Source organism: Microcebus murinus, chromosome 12 (assembly GCF_040939455.1).
Source record: "Microcebus murinus isolate Inina chromosome 12, M.murinus_Inina_mat1.0, whole genome shotgun sequence".
NCBI classification, from domain to species: Eukaryota; Metazoa; Chordata; class Mammalia; order Primates; family Cheirogaleidae; genus Microcebus; species Microcebus murinus.
Window position 1 is genome coordinate 7,129,336 of NC_134115.1, and position 14,228 is coordinate 7,143,563.

Consider the following 14,228-nt stretch of genomic DNA (forward strand, 5'->3'; position numbering starts at 1 on the left):
CACTAGACTGGGATCCCGTCAGACATCCATTGGTCCTTTCTGGAATTACAGAAGGATGGTGGGCAGGCTGGTCACATACACCATGGGGAAAACCACCTCACGTGAGGAATTTGTGTCTCCAGGTCCTGCCCTCCACATTGGTGTAATAGCCTGACCCCCTTGGCTGGTGGGAGCACTGGGCATTGGGTGCCCACATAGGGGACTCTATGAGCTCCACTGCCTTCCTGGCTCCCGCCTCTCAGATTATTCTTCTCCCATGTCCCACCCTTTTCCTCCATGTGCCACCCTCCCATGGCCCCTGTGCACACAGTCATGCCAGAGGGCAGTGCTCCTGTCACCAATGCTGAGCCCTGAGGGGCCAGCCGGGCCCATCTCTGCCCCAGCCTTTAGCAGGCAGGGAGGGGAGACTGTAGGCAGGGTTGTCTGATCCCTACCATGAATGTCAGGGGGGCCACATCCGTCTGCCCCTACACCCAGGGCCAGCACCCCACCCCCAAAACTTCCTGGCCCACTTTGGGGGTGGAGGCTGCTTGGCTTCACATTCCTGGAGCCCGAGGGTAATTTCCACCCTAAGAGGCCTCTGTAAACCCATCCCCCACTGCCGCATGAAGTTCACAGCAGAGGGAAAGCAAGAAAGATGGGTGAGCCAGGTCCCAGGGTGGTGTCTCCACAGGGTTTGCCCGTCCTGGCAGTCCTGAAGGCTCTGTAGTGAATGAGCAATGAAAACAAGGTGCCGTAAGGGACCCCGGGGTGAGGGTGGGTCTGCAAGGCCCCTTCAGCTTCCCCCATGCCCCTCCCTTCTAGAAGCCACCACCTCTGATGAGAAAACACACAATCTGATTGGAAGGATCACACATCTCAGTAAGAGGAGCCATTAGCATATTGGGGATGTCCTGCCATAGGACAGAACTTGTTTTCTCTGCCGGAACTGGACTTCTGAAAGGTTTGCTCACCAGCAAAGGTGGGAGAAGTGTGATCTGGTTGACCAGGCAAGACACCTCTAGGTAGACAATAGTGCCTGGGGCAGTGGACAGCGTGGCTGGAGGCTCTTATCACCCTTGGCCAATGCTGGCAGGGCCTGGCTGGGGGGGGCTGGTTGCTGTTCTTGTCTCAGACCCACCTGTTCTTGACAGGAGAACTGTGGCCCACGGGGGTGGCTTGGTGACTGCAGGCAGAATCACTCATCACTCTCCTTTGCTGCGGGTAGGAGGGGCCTCTGTGGTAGCTGCAACGCCCACCCACTGTGGCCTGGAGTTCCTCTCTGTACCGATTTCCCTTCGAGGCAGGAAGTTCATGGTTAGGTCCAGTTTCCTCCTCTAGGATCTGTCCGACAGTGCTCACGAGCTCCTGCACTTCATCCGATCTGGCGTCCATACATGATCTGCCTGTGACCGTTCCCGAGCACTGGGCAGTGGCTGATGCAGGCTTGCGGTTTTGCCGGGGCTCTCTCTGCCTTGTGTTTTTCTTGGGGAAAATCCACAGCAGAAATTGCCTCATCTTGTTCCTAAAGCAGCTTCCTGTAGGAGCCTATCCTTCATTTGGCAGGAGCTGGAAGGACTTGCTTCTTAGTGGCTGTGCTAATTCCCTGTCCTGGGAAGGGCGGCTTATACCATTGGTTTGGGAGGTCCTTGGTCTTGTAGACCTTTGTTTGTGCCCCCCTGGCTTGGGCCTCCTGCAGCATTGTCTCTTGTCAGTAGGGCCAGAACGCTTGCTGAGACTCTCACGTGGCTACCCCGTGTCAGCAGTGGACTTGCTGTGGGGGCTGGACAGAGTGGCCGGAAAGGCCCAGATGTCTACAGCCAGAACGTCAGGGTCACAGTCTTCAAAGAGGACACCAGTGGTGTGGTCTTGGAGGAGGACATCTGGGGCAGGGCCTTGAGGCTGGTTCTCTGGCTCCACCTCCACTTCGAGCCCACACTCACTAACACTTGGAGCATTAAGGCATAGCTCTTCTGGCACCTGGGGGACATAAACGATAGAGGGTTGGGAGCTTTTGCTGTTGCTCAGAGACCCTGAGCTCAGGTTGACATTAAGGGTGTGGGAGTCTGCCCTCACGCTGGCTCCCAAGGTGGCTTCCCAAGCAGGGAGTTTCTCTTCCTCAGCCTCCACTGGCTCCTTGGTCTCCTCGGCCCCTGAAGACTGGGACCCTACGGTGAGCTGCAGCATTGACTCACTATGATGGAAGTCTCCTGAGGCCACGCTCTCCTCTTCCTCCCATGGCTCACTCCTGGCATTGCTGGACTTGGACTCCACTCTGGGCTGCCTCTCCTGGGCCCCAGAACCGCCTCACTGTGCCAGGTTCTGCATGTGAGGGGCTGAGGAGGCCACCTGCCCTCCTGTGCAGTAGAAGGAGCTTCTGAGTGTCCACAGTCGTCACCAGACTGGGTCCCTCTCAGGTCCATCTGGACACTCTCTCCCACAGGTGAGGGGGCAGGGAGAAGACCAGTCAGGGTGAGGACTGACTTTCTATTATCTTCTCCTCTCCTGGACCTTCCCAAGGATCTTTTCCCAGGAACTTGACAACCTCGGCTATAGAGTTGTCCCTAGATTCACAGGTGGCCCAGGAGGGAAAGGTGGAGAGTGGAAGGGGTGGGGCTTAAGCCTTTCTCAACATAAAGAGATTTTTCGTCTTGAGGATCTTGAGGGGCAGGCCCCACCTGTGCCTCACCCGAAACCTTCTAACATGTGCTTCCAGCACAGGCTTACGGCCTGGACAAAGGAGAAGTTCCCGCAAGGTGTCTTCACAGGATTCCCGACCCTTTGAGGATGCTAGATTGCCAGTTTCCACATGCGTGTTTGTGTTTTCAGAAGGGGCCAAGGCTTGGTCAGTAGCAAGCCTGGAATGACGAACACTCACAGGGATCTTGCCACCCTTAATCTGCCCCAACTTCCTGCTCAAGTGGACTTTCAGGATGTCTTCTACATGCTCCTTGTCTGAGCTTCCTGGTAAGTCATTTCTTGTGTCACTTCTTGAGGGTTTCATCCAGTCGCTTTCTGACTCCTCCTCAGATCTGGCCCCTGGGAGCACCACTAGGGAGTGGTCTGAATTGCAAGATGGATCTGAGTCACTCCCTGGACAGTACCCCAGATCCAGGCTCAGGCATTTCCATATCTGAAATGTTGCTGGGCCCTCGGACTCCATGTCCTGTACATCCTGGCTGCTTCCACCTGCAAAGGCTGAAGGCCAGGAGTCCCCTTGCTTCTCCGTTGCCTGCCCTGCCCTTGGAAATCTGCCCCACGGCTGTGCCCTGCCCAGAGACAGCTGGTTCCTGGAGGGCAGTGTGGCCCGGTGTCGTGTGAAGCTTGTTTGTGGATGTTGCTCCCAGCGCTCAGGGTTGATTATATCTCCTGGGCCGCTGGAGACTGACTCGTGGGTCTGGGAGGCCCAGCTGTCGGGAGCGAGCTGGTGAAAGAGTTCCTGAGAATTTTTCACTATAGTGGGTAAGGCCCTCCTGCTTTCTTGTTGCTTCTTCAGAAGGTGACACTCTAGTTGTTGAACAGCAGTTGGGATAGGAAATTGGGCCTCCGTATGGACTGTTGGGCAAGATGCTCCACAGAAAGGTATCTGAGGTGAACAGCACAGTGGGGTCGAGAAAGAGGGTGGGAGACAGACCTGGGGGTGGATCCCAGCCAGAGGGAGCTGGGGCAGGGCCATGTGGTGGGGCCAGGACTGGGGCAGAAGGAATTGTGGATGTAGCTTAGCCTGAATTTGTACGGTAAAGGAGTTAGAGAATCCATTGAATACAACAGAGGGGAACTCTAATGGGGGACCAGAGGCCCTGACAGCAGCCACCAGGGACTCGCTGTGCAGAGAGGGGAGGCCCCAGAAGAGCTGGCTGCATTTCTGCTGTAAATGGTCCCCCTTGGCCTTGGGATGGGAGAGCTGCTGGGGACCCGGCAGCTCCTCTGGTTTGCCTGTCATGTTGCAGAAGCGCTGTGGGGTTGTGTCCTGATCTCCGCTCGGCGACTTCACTATATTCCCCAGGCAACCCCGGGGGTAGTCTGGGCTCACTTGTTTCAGAGATGACCCCTCCTTTTCGTTCTCCTTCCTCTTACCCATTAGCGTCTCCAGCAGGTCCTGGACGTCAGTGTGGATGAAAGGGGGGCCACGAATCTCCATCTGCCTGTGCGTGGCGTCCCCCCAGAAGGAAGCCTCTGGTGGGCGGTTGGAAAGATGCCCCTGCTGGGATTTGCTCTCGGCTGAGGTGGAGAGGCTCCAGGCCCTGCCAGTTCTGGCAGCCACCTGCCACCAGGTGAGGGTTGAGACGGTGTCACTTGTGCAACTAAGGTCTGAGATCTTTGAGACGGGAGGAGGCAACCAACAGTTGTTATAGTGTGGAGAATAGCTCTGTGGGACAGTGCCCAGTGGGGGCGCCATTGAGTCACACTGAGCATGAGCCAGGCTGGAGTCAGGAGGAGGCAGAGGGCAGGCCACAGGAGCAGGGGACCGTGGTGTGGGAGGGGAAAGCGCCTGTGGCTGGGGTGAGGGGCGTTCTGGGGGCAGCAAAGGCTCTGGCGGCTGGGCGGCACTCAGGGATGACTGTGATGATCCAGCACAAACTGGGGAGGCTGTCGGACCTGGAGACAGCGTGGAGGCCAGAGGCGGAGGGCTCTGGGCCAGGAGAGCTGGCGATGCCAGTGGAGACGAGGTGGTGGGCGAAGCATCTTGCACACGCTCCGCACGTGGCCGGTGGGCGCTGGCAGATGCTGGGTTGCACTCCTCCCCCGGGGGGTCTGGACAGGAGACCTGATGACAGCCCCCCTTGTCAGGGAGCTTCACCTGGCAGCTGCAGGAGACAGGAGGCACAGGCTATAGCAGGGGTGGGTGGGGTTGGGGGCCAGGCAGGGGTGGGCACCTGCAGCCCGCAGCCCCTCCTCCGCCCCCACAATGACATCACAAATCTCTGCCTCTCCCTGGCCCCAGGGCTACAGTCACATCCCAGCGGCTTCCCTGATCTTCCCCTCCCAAGTCAGTCCTAGGCCCTGGGGTCGCATCCCAGGCCCTGACGGAGGGACTGGGAGAGAAGGGGAGGGTTCTCACCTCTGCAGAAGCAAAGTCAGGTCCCAAGCCCCATCCAGTTCCCTCCGGCAGTCTCTACAAGCTGGAATCAGGAGTTGAGTTAGGTGGGAAGGGAGAGGCTTGGGGATCTCACAGGAGGCTGAGTGTCCCTCTAGGGCAGACTGGGGGGGTTGGACCTTGCAGCCCATGCCTCAGTGTCCCAGCCCACGTGACACCGGGAATGGCAGCAAGAAGCGTGGTCCTCAGTGCTTTACCTTGTACACAGTGCTCCCACGTCCATCCCCCAGGTCCTCACACCCCCTGTGCGGCAGAAGGCAGGGTCCCTCAAAGAGGAGCCAGGCTTTGCCAGGCTGAGCAGCCGTCCACAGTCGGGCCTGGAGGCCCCACCTCCGCTCCAGGCCCCTAGGGCAGCTGCCCCCCGCCCACCTGGCTTCACGCCCAGCGGGATCTGAGAAAATCCCGCTCTGATTTCCTTCCCGGGATGCCCCACAGGCCTCTGCAGCTGACTTCCTCAGAGGCAGACCCTTCAGGGACAGCCAGGCTAAGTCCCTCTGGGGTTCGGGGCGGAGCAGCAGCTCCTTACCTTTCAGAGGGCCGCTCCTCTTCCTGCTCCGGGGCCGCTCCCTCCTCTCCGCCTGAGAGACGGGGAGACTGAGGGGCTGGGGCGTCCTCACCGCCCCCCAGACCGGCCGAGAGACGGGGAGACTGAGGGGCTGGGCCGTCCTCGCCGCCCCCCAGACCGGCCGAGAGACGGGGACACTGAGGGGCTGGGCCGTCCTCGCCGCCCCCCAGACAAGCTGCCGGCCTTCCCGCTCATGGAGGACGTGACCTTCGGCACCGAATTAGTGTCGCTTTGCGTTTGTTTTTTCTTTGCTTTCACTCATTTTTAAAGTGAAGGGAAAATATTTTCTGTCCTCCTCTGAAGAACACAGGAGGGACACACTGCATGGAATGACCGCGGTGTCTTGCGTCACTGTTCCTCTGCGGGAGAAGCTCGCCCCCTGCGCCTCGCCAGGATTCTGCTGCCCGAGGAGGCCAGAGCCGCCCAGCCCTGGCGGGAGGCGCTCGGGCTCGGCACAGCCCGCAGTCGCCCCGCGCAGAGGAAGGGCCGCGGGGCCGCCAGCCACGGGAAGGCGGTGGTGACTCATGAGCGAGGGCCCAGGGCCGTCCTCCCTCAGGGATCTCCGTCCTCCCACAGAGACCTCCGTCCTCCCACAGAGATCTCCGTCCTCCCTCAGAGATCTTCATCCTCCCACAGAGTTCTCCATCCTCCCACAGAGACCTCTGTCCTCCCTCAGGGATCTCCGTCCTCCCTCAGAGATTGCTGTCCTCCCACAGAGATCCTCGTCCTCCCACAGAGATCCCCGTCCTCCCACAGAGATCTCCGTCCTCCCACAGAGACCTCTGTCCTCCCTCAGAGATCTCCGTCCTCCCACAGAGATCTCCGTCCTCCCTCAGAGATCTCCGTCCTCCCACAGAGACCTCCGTCCTCCCTCAGAGATCCCTGTCCTCCCACAGAGATCCCCGTCCTCCCACAGAGACCTCCGTCCTCCCACAGAGATCCTCGTCCTCCCACAGAGATCCTGGTCCTCCCACAGAGATCTCCGTCCTCCCACAGAGACCTCCTCTCCTGTCGGGAGCCGCGCTGGCCCTGAGGCCCGAGGTGGCGCCGCCCGCCGGGCGGTCCAGAGCTTCCCGCAGACACCGCCCGCCCGCCCGCCCGCGCGCGCCTAGAGGACGAGCCCGCGTCCCAGCCGGGAGTCTCCGTCTGATTCGGAAACGTGGAAATGACAATGGAAAGGAGAGAATGACTGTGTCGGGGCTGGGCTGAGGGCGCCTACCTTCCTGACGCTCCTTTTCTGCCGGGCCGGCGGCGAGGACGGGCCGCTCCCGAGGCAGGGGAGCAGGAGCAGGAAGAGCCCCAGGCCACACAGGATGCCCAGGATGAGATCCGTCACCCAGGCGGTGGAGCTGAGCTTCAGCCATGAATCACTAACGCTACTCAGAGGAAACGGATAATTCTCCATCTTCTGAATCGCACTGTTGCCCTAAAGCAACTGAGCCCTGGGCGTTGCCTTTGGGCCTTTTGACCAGGGCCCAGGCGGCATCACAGAGCTGTGGCCTCGTCACAGAGGGCTCCTGGGGTGGGGGAGGGGCGGCGAGAGGAGGGGGCTGGACCACGGCCCCTCCCCCACCCCAGCCCTGCTCGTCGCTCCAGCCCCTGGGCCTTCCAGAGCCCGCCTTTGACTCCATCCTCTCATCCGGTCAGATATAGACCTTGGTCAATTTTCTATTCCTCCCCCCTGACCAGATATTCCCTGGTTCCTTTTATCCATTGGAGATCTTGGCTTGAGGTCCACCTATTTTATAGCCCTGGAAAATCTGAAGTTGACCCTGGAATTTTGGCCATGTCCCAGGGTTTTTTACTCTCAGAATCTCCTTCGTCCTCAACTTCAGCTTTCCCACACGTTTTTGTCTTAATATCCATGCAGGGACAGCACTTAAGTTTCTTTTACACTTAATTAGCTTTGTAAATTTTGGATAGTAAGTTTTTTATTACTGTCCCATTTTGAATCAGAGGGACCTACACACATAAAATCAAAATAATTATTCAAAATTCATAATTCTAATTACAAAAGAATTATAGGTAGTTAAACCTTCAAATGGTATTTCTGTAAGTGTGTAGCATTTATAATTTTGGACTTAGTAAAGCACAAAGACTCTGGGACTGGCGTACAGGTATGCCTCAGAGAGATCACCGGGGTTGGTTCTAGACCACTGCAACAAAGCAAGTCACACAAAATGTTTGGTTTCCCAGTGCATATGCTAGTCATGTTTACACTACATTTGTTAGGTCTGGAGTTGAGAGGGAGACACACGAAGCCTCATGTATAGCAAAATGCTGTTTTATTTTGAGCATCTGGGTGCAGATGGGTGGAGGCAAAAGAGCATCCACTCCGAGGGAGGGCAGAGCCTTGGGTTTTATAGAGGATTTTTCTGGGCGGAGAGTAACACCTGCAGAGATAGGAGAGGGCTAGCTTCGTCTTTATCGGGGGATGGGGATGTGGCGTGGCTGCAGCCGTCTGGGGTCAAAGTTAGATTTACAACCTCAGACTCTCCAGACTCCTGTGGCTTTTGTTTCACAGGCTTTACGATATTTTGGGGGGTTCCTACTCTAAGTAAACCTAACAAAACTATTAAGTCTATTAAGTATGCAATAGTATTACGTCTAAAAAAACAATGGGCATACCTTAATTTCAAAACACTTTATTGCTAAACAGTGCTAACAATCATCTGAGCCTTCAGCGAGTCATAATCTTTTTGCTGGTGGAGGGTCTTGCCTCCATGTGGATGGTGCTGATGATGAGCGTGGTGGTTGCTGAAGGCTGGGAATGGCTGTGGCCATTTCTTAAAATAAGACAATAGTGAAGTGCACTGGTTGACCTTTCTGCTCAAGATTTCTCTGCGGCATGCAATGTTGTTTGATAGTGCTTTATCCACAGTAGAATTTCTTTCAAAATTGAAGTCAGTCCTCTCAAACTCTGCCACTGCTTTATCAACTAGTTTATGCAATATTCTAAATAACATGTTGTCATTTCAGCAGCATTCACAGCATTTTCACTAGGAGTAGTTTCCATCTCAAGAAACCACATTTTTTACTAATTCATAAGAAGCAACTCCCTATCTGTTTAAGTTTTATCATGAGATTGCAACAATCTTAAATTTTAATGGATTTAAATTATAAATCTATTCCTTAACGGGTAGTTCTTTTATGACTGGTTTAAGCATCCTAACATACACAAAGTCAAGAAAATATTTGTTCTATATGCTAACTCTTCTAAATGTTTTATAGTTTACTTTGCACATGTCGTGGAATTGATACTTACATATGGTTTGAGGAAGGATTTCGGTTTTTTCCCATATGGATACCCAGTTGTGCCACTACTATTTATCTATTTAAAAGATTGTCCTTGTCTCCCATTGTTCTTCAGTGTCATTTTTCTGTTGTATCATGTCTGTATTTGCATGGGTCTGTTTCTGTGTTCTCTATTCTTTTACCTCACTCTCTTTTTTTTTAATCCTACCACCAATACTGTAGCCTTAATTTGCTTTAAAATAAGTGTTAATATCACACCTTAATTTCATTTTTTGACTTTTAGTCCTTCACATGTACACATAAATTGTAAAATCAGCTTGTCAAGTTCCAGGAAAAAAACAATGAGTTGAAACTTTGATGGAATGGCCTTAAAAATATATGTCTACCAGAGATACCAAAATACTTTTGCCACTGAATCTTCCAATCCAGGAAAATGACATTCATTATTTACTTAGTATTTCTTTAATAGAGCTAATTAAAGATTTATAAGTTCACCTAAAAAGATTGTGCACACATTTTATTACATTTGTTCCTTGGTACTTGTAACTTTTCATTCTATTGTGATTAATGTCTCTTTTATTTAATTTTATAAATTGCTGGTATGTGGAAATGCAGATTTTAATTTGTTCATTTTGTATCCAGCAAATATGCTAAAATGTTTTATCAATGCTAATAGTTTAACTGATTATTTTGGATTTGCTACATATATCATCTTATTTCCTAAAAGGATAGACTGTTGTTTCATCCTTTTTAATCACTAAAATTTAATTTACTTTTATTTACCTTATTGCTTAGTCTATAGTAAAAATTTTAAATAACGGAAGTAATAGTGGGTTATTTTGATCCTAACTATAAAAGGAAAGATTTCAATGTTGTACCAGTGAGGATTGTGTTTGCCATAGCTTTTTTATAGAAGGAGTTCTCAAACTAACACTTGCTCTTTATTCCTAGTTTGCTAAGATTTTTGTCAATATAAATGGATATTGATTTTAGTAAATTATTTTTCTTTTGAGATGATCATATGATTTTTATCTTTTAATCTGTTAATGTGAGAATTCCATTGGTTGATTTTCTAATCTTTTACCAACCTTGCATTTCTAGGATAAACTAATCTTGACTATGATATAGTATCTGTTTTTAAAATATTGAATTGTTTTACTGAAATTTTCTCTTGGATTTTTGCACCTATGTTCATCATTGACATTGGCCTATAATTTTTCTTTCTCTTAATGTCAAGTTTTAGTATCATTTTATGCTAGCCACATAAAATATGTGAAACATATGAAATGGGCCCCACTTGCCTCATGTATTTCTATTCTCTGGAAGTTGTATAAGATTTGGAATTACTTTTTTCAGTAATTATTTAGCAGAATGTACCAGTGAAGCCACATGTTCCTAGAGTTTTCTTTTGGCAAAAACTTTCTTTTGAAGCCAGGTTTATTGAGGCATGCTTTATGGTAAAATCTACCCTATATAAGTGTATAGTTCAATGGATTTGGACAAATGCACTTACCACCACCATGAAATATAGAACATTTCCATCAACCTCAAAAGTTCCCTCATGGCCCTTTGTGTTCAATACCCTTTCCTTAGACCCAGACCCGGGAAACCATTGATTTGATTTCTGTTTCTATAGTTTTTCCTTTTCAAGGACATCCTACGAGTGGAATCTCAGAGTACGTGGCCTTTAGGATGGGCTTCTTTCACTTAGCGTGAAACTTTTGAGATGTGCCTGTGCTTTGCATGTGTTAGGACCTCATTCTTTGTTACCGCTGAGTAGGATTCCACTATGTAGATAAAGCACATTTTGTTTATCCACTCACTGTCTGATGGACATTTGGGTTATTCCCAGCTTCTGGCTGTTATCGGTAAATTTTGTATAAACATTCGTGCACAAGCCTTTAATGTGGATATTGTGGCCACCCTGCAGGGACAAATTTGCCAAGTTTGGTTTGGATGTTGAGAGTGAGGATGCCACCCATCCACCAAAAAAAGGGGATGAGAAGACTTGTTCCCCACATAATGCAGCTTTCTAGGGGGAGCAGGATGGCTACCAAGCAGGCCCAAACATGTCCTAAAAGGAGAGTGGCTTGGAGTTTTCATGGTGGTGAGGGGTGGGGGCCAAGGTGAGGGTTCCCAGGCAGGGGCAGGGGCTTTGAACCTTCCATTGCCACCAGAGGAAGGGAGTACTGGGCTTACATCTTATCAGCTTGCCCAGGAGTGTGGCAGAAGGGGAAGGGAGGGGTGAGGCTTAAAAGCTGTCAGCAGCAAACATCGAAAAAATGGAGCCAGATTCTTCTTTTCAGTGCACGTACATGTTTATTACTCATGTGTAAATACGTAGGAGTGGGATTCCTGGTTCGTATGGTAAGAGCATGTGTAACTTGTAAGGTACAGCCAAATTGTTTTCCAAAGTGGCTGTACTATTCTGCATTTCCACCAGCCAAAGTCCCAGTTGCCCCACATCCTTGCCAGCATTTGTTATTTTTTGTTTTTCCCTTTAAAACTTTGCCTAAACTAGTATTGGTGGTTTTAATTTACATTTCTCCAATGACTAATGATCCTGAGCATTTTTCATGTCTTTATTTGCCATCCACATACCTTCTCTATTAATTTTTGGGGAAACTCTCAACTTCATATTTAATTTTATTTTTGATGGTTTTAAGACTATTTACTTTTTCTATTCCTTCTGGTAGATAATCCTTTTCTAATAATTTTTCCATGTCATCCAAATTAAAAATGTATTGGCATAAAATTATTCATAATATTCTCTTATTTTCTTCTTAATTACTGCATAATGTCCTCTTGCCATTCCTAATGTTTATTGCCATTCCTAATGGCTTTTTGTGCTCTTTTTTTAACTTCATTCATCTTCCTAGGGAGCTGTCAGTTTTATTAGTCTTTTTATAACACCACCTTTAAACATTATGTTTTTTTTTTTCATTTTTATTAACTTATTCTTTTATTATTTCATTTCAATTTTTAAATTAATTTTCTTGTTCTTTTTTCTAAATTTTGAGATGGATGGAGTCTCATTAATTTTCAGCACTTAAGGCTATAAATTTCACCTAATAATGGTTTAGCTGCTTCCATAGGTTTTGATTCATAATATCTTTTCATTTAGTTAAAAAAATCAAATTTCTCTTTCAATAATGTTTGGATATATGATTATTTTGTAGTATATGTCTTAATTCAAAACATGAGAATTTGATGCTTTTGTCAAATGAAATATTTTGTCAAATCAAATATTTCCAAAATATTTTAATTGTGGTCTGAGAACATATTCTGTATAATATTAATTCTTTGACATTATTGAGACTTGATTTATTTCCCAGTATGTTTCATTTTTTGTAAATGTTCTCTGTGTTTTTGCAAAGAACATGCCTTCTGTAGTTGTATGTATAATGTCTATGTTGGGATAAAAATTTTGTGCACTTGATTAGATTCTTTATGGCTCCTGCTCCTTTCTCTCTTGGTCAATGAGCCATTTTAGATTAATGTCCCTTCTAGTACTTGGATGAAATACAACAGCACATCACTTTACAAAAAAAGAAAATGGCAGTCAACCTCCAAATTAAGATAGAATCTGTCTTCTTTTGAAAAGTTTCTGTTCATGTCCTTTGCCCACTTTTTGATAGGGTTGTTTGATTTTTTCTTGCTGATTTTCTTGAGTTCTAAATAGATTCTGGTTATTAGCCCCTTATCGGATGTGTAGCATACAAAAATTTTCTCCCATTCTTTAGGTTGTCCCTTTGCTCTTGTGACTGTTTCTTTGGCTGTGCAGAAGCTTTTTAGTTTGATCAGGTCCCATTTATTTATTTTTGTTGTTGCCGTGATTGCCTTTGGGGACTTCTTCATAAATTCTTTGCCTAGGCCAATCTCTGGAAGAGTATTTCCAATGTTTTCCTTCAGAACAATGGCCAACAAATATATGAAAAAATGCTCAACATCTCTAATCATCAGGGCAATGCAAACCAAAACTGCAATGAGATATCACTTATCTCCAGTAAGAATGGCCTTTATCAAAAAGTCCCAAAACAATAAATGTTGGCGTGAATACAGAGAGATAGGAACACTCCTGCACTGCTGGTGGGACTGCAAACTAGTTCAACCTCTGTGGAAAGCAATATGGAGATACCTTAAAACAATACAAGTAGATCTACCATTTGATCCAGCAATCCCACTACTGGGCATCTACCCAAAAGAACAAAAGACACTCTATAAAAAAGACACCTGCACTCGAATGTTTATAGCAGCACAATTTACAATCGCAAAGATATGGAAACAACCCAAATGCCCATCATTACATGAGTGAATTAATAAAACGTGGCATTTGTACACCATGGAGTACTATTCAGCATAAGAAACAACGGTGATATAGCACCTCTTGTGTTTTGCTGGATACAACTGGAACCCATTCAACTAAGTGAAGTATCCCAAGAATGAAAAAACCAGCACCACATGTACTCACCAGCAAATTGGTATTAACTGATCAGCATCTAAGTGGACATATAGGAATAACATTTATCGGGCGTTGGGCAGGTGGGAGGGGGAAGGAGGGGATGGGTATATGCATACATAATGAATGTGAGACACACCGTCTGGGAGATGGTCACATTTAAAACTCTGACTCGAGGGGGGAGGGGGGAAAGGGCAATATATGTAACCTTAACATTTGTACCCCCACAGTATGCTGAAATAATAATAAAAAGAATCTAAAAGCTAGAAAACCTTATCTTCTGCAGCCAGAGGGCAGACTACTGCACGTCTGGCTGTGAATCCGATGCTAAGGGTGGCGGAGCTGCAAAGGAGACCAACTGTACAGCCTCGGCAGTTTCTATGTGAAAGGGAGGCCAAGATAGGGAATGAGTGAGACCCTGAGATTGGAGATTGGGGACATCTGAGTGGACAATCTGAGAATTTTTGACCTCCCCCACTCCAAGTTTTGTTGAGGCTCTGCTGATGGCAGAATCAGCTCCTCCCCATTGCCAGGGGAAATTAGCCTCACCTGAGCCGGATGATGTTCGTTCTTCCCAGGACCTAGGATTTGTCCCTCACTGCCACCAGGCTGACAGCCAAAGTCAAGTACCAGTGGAGCCTGGATGAGGAAATACAAACCTCCCCTGGGAAGAAATTGTTGTATAACAAAAGATTTATAGGACCTAACTAATAGGACTGGGGGTGCGTGTGTAAAAGTGGATCTTGGGGGTGTCAGATAGAAAAAAAGGTAGAATTTAAGACTGAAGAGGAGATAATTTATTGACTTCAGGGATCCACCTTTTATTCAGGATTATTACTTGGGAAAGAACACCTGAGGCCATTCCAGCAAAC